This window comes from Culex pipiens, chromosome 2 (assembly GCF_016801865.2).
Source record: "Culex pipiens pallens isolate TS chromosome 2, TS_CPP_V2, whole genome shotgun sequence".
NCBI classification, from domain to species: domain Eukaryota; kingdom Metazoa; phylum Arthropoda; class Insecta; order Diptera; family Culicidae; genus Culex; species Culex pipiens.
Window position 1 is genome coordinate 14,425,018 of NC_068938.1, and position 3,106 is coordinate 14,428,123.

The following is a 3,106-nucleotide window of genomic DNA, read 5'->3' on the forward strand; positions in this document are numbered from 1 at the left end:
GGTATTTTTAAGCAACTTTTGTTCTACAAAAAAAAATACTTATCTTGTTTTATGGTTTTCTGGTTCAATTTTTAGTAGAGCAATTGGGTCCTAAAATGAAGCTTAGATTGCTGTTATTATTGTTTACAGCGATAAAGCTTATTTTTCTGAGAACAATGACCCTTTGTACGACCACAAAGAGTTTAAAATGGATTTTTAAATCATTTTTGAAAAATTAACCTCGCGGTCCTTCTTGACAGAAAAGCTCCTACTTGACAGCTCGTTCCAAGGGGACCATAGTTGATCCATCGAAAAAATGTTGTCTTGTAAAAAGCTTATTTTTCTGAGAACAATGACCCTTTGTACGACCACAAGGAGTTTAAAATGGATTTTTAAATCAATTTTGAAAAATTAACCTCGCGGTCCTTCTTGACAGAAAAGCTCCTACTTGACAGCTCGTTCCAAGGGGACCATAGTTGATCCATCGAAAAAATGTTGTCTTGTAAAAAAAAAATTGCATTAAAATGAAAAAAAAAGTGATCAGAAATGGTTTTTAATCGTGTTTTTTACCGTTGTACATAAAAATTGACATAGGGCTTTAGTACCCAATTCTCTACGAAATCGGTCTTTTTTAGAATTTTAATTTTTGTATTTTTTAATCCGGCTGAAACTTTTGTGGTGCTTTCGGTATGCCCAAAGAAGCCATTTTGCATCATTAGTTTGTCCATATAATTTTCCTTACAAATTTGGCAGCTGATGTATGAAAATGCAAAAATCTGTATCTTTTGAAGGAATTTTTTGATCGATTTGGTGTCTTCGGCAAAGTTGTAGGCAGTGCTGAAAATGTCAGGGGTCATGACACGAAAATCGGCAAATCGGCGACGTCATGACACGAAAATCGGCGAGGCAGTAGCCAACCAACGCTCATTCGACGTTGCACGCACACACATAAAGAAACAAGTTTTAACACAAAAAGTTCGTATTTATGCGTGTAAATGTAATTTTGAATATGAGTTATGGTTGTTTTGAGTGTTTTGCACAGTCTACAACCAATCAATTGTTTGAAAATAGTCAAAATAGTGTTTAAAGAGGATTTTACGAGTCAGTCATATGACACGAATTGAGTGAGTGTAGCTCATTTTTTCACGTCACTCATTCTCCAGCAGCCGACCGGCACAAGTCAGGCGGCAGTGGTTGAATAGACACAGTAGGCCTGCAGTCACATGATAGCAGTGAACTGACATTTTGGTTTGCTTCATGTGTACGCTGGGTTGGAAACTTTTTGCAGGCCTGGTTGTAGGTATGGATGAGGACTACACTGAAAAAAAATTAAACATGTTAAAAACTTTTGGTGATTTTTTATTTAACTTTTTGTCACTAAAACTTGATTTGCAAAAAAACACTACTTTCATTTTTTTTTTTTTTTTTATATGTTTTAGGGGACACCTAATGCCAACTTTTCAGAAATTTCCAGGTTGTGCAAAAAATCTTTGACCGAGTTATGAATTTTTTAATCATTACTTATTTTTTTCAAATAATCGAATTATTGTTCGCAAAAAATTTCAACTTCATTTTTCGATGTAAAATCAAATTTGCAATCAAAAAGTACTTTAGTGAAATTTTGATAAAGTGCACCGTTTTCAAGTTATAGCCATTTTTAGGTAACTTTTTTGAAAATAGTCGCAGTTTTTATTTTTTTTTTTAAATTACCTAGTGCACATGTTTGCCCACTTCTGAAAAAATATTTTTGAATAGCTTGGAAAATTCTCTATATTATGCTTTTTTGAACTTTTTTGATAAGACCCTTAGTTGTTTAAAAACAGGAAAATTTATATTTTCTAAGTCTCACCCAAACAAACCATCATTTTCTAATGTCGATATCTCAGCAACTAATGGTTCGATTTTCAATGTTTAAATATGAAACATTTGTTAAATTTTCCGATCATTTCGAAAACAATATTTTCAAAAATTTTAAATCAAGACTAGCGTTTCAAAAGGGCCAAATATTTTATATTAAGCCCTTTTTAAATATTAGTCTTGGTTTAAAATAAAATAGGAGGTGGACACAAGCCCTCTTGAGCTGTGCCTGGTTATCGATAAAAGACACTTTCTCAAAAAGGCACAAAACCACCTCAGCTAATCGCATCAACAAGTACACAAAACTCAAATGATACAAGACGGGGTCACTCTTAAACATTATAAAACAATTTAAACTTACAAAACATATTTCAAAAAATAATTAACAGGTCTTCTGTCCACTGCTTTTTTAAGAACAAAAAAACAATCAATAAAATATAGTTTAGGCTATTATTTGATCACAGTTGGCTGAAAACATAACAATAATTTTCAAAGCTTGCTTTTTTATAAATTTAAATTGAAAATAAAATCAATGCAATATAGGCTAAAAACTTGGTACAGTCCAGGCTCGATTATCCGAATTTTCAATTATCCGAAGCCTCGATTATCCAAAGTTCGATTTATCCAAAGTGACATTTTTCCGAGGTCTGGATTGTATAAACATTTCCAGAACACTACCATACCACATGGCAAGGAAATGCCTAAATCTTCAAAACAAACAAAATATCGTAACAACTACATTATTTAAAAAAGCTATCTTACGAAGAAGAAGTTTCAAATAAGTTACTTAATTTAATTACGAATTAAAAAAAATAGTTGTCTACCTCAAATCCCGTCCAACTATTCACCCAATCAAACAACCCAACCCTATTAGCACCCGCATCGTCGCCGCCGTCGTCGTCATCAACATCATTCTCAGCCGATCTACAGCAGCAGTAGCACAAACCTACATCCATTTACAGAAACATACACACAAACACTCCGAGACCGTAAACCTCCCCAAGAGAGCAACAGTCTCCGCGACCGAGCCCGGTGTTGGTGTGAGAACTTTCTTCCATTCTCCGGAACTTTATCGGCACTTTTCTTCGCTTTACACTTGCTTCACCGCGCGCCCGCAAAGCAAAGCAAGCCAGGCCAAAATCAAAGCGCAAACGAGCGTTACGTGAGCGCAGAGAAAGAGGAGAGCGGATTTGTGGGAAGAGAGAGAGCGAAAGAGTTCGAGAGAGGGAAGATGCGAACGGCAGGCAACAACAGTCAACCAGTGGATGTA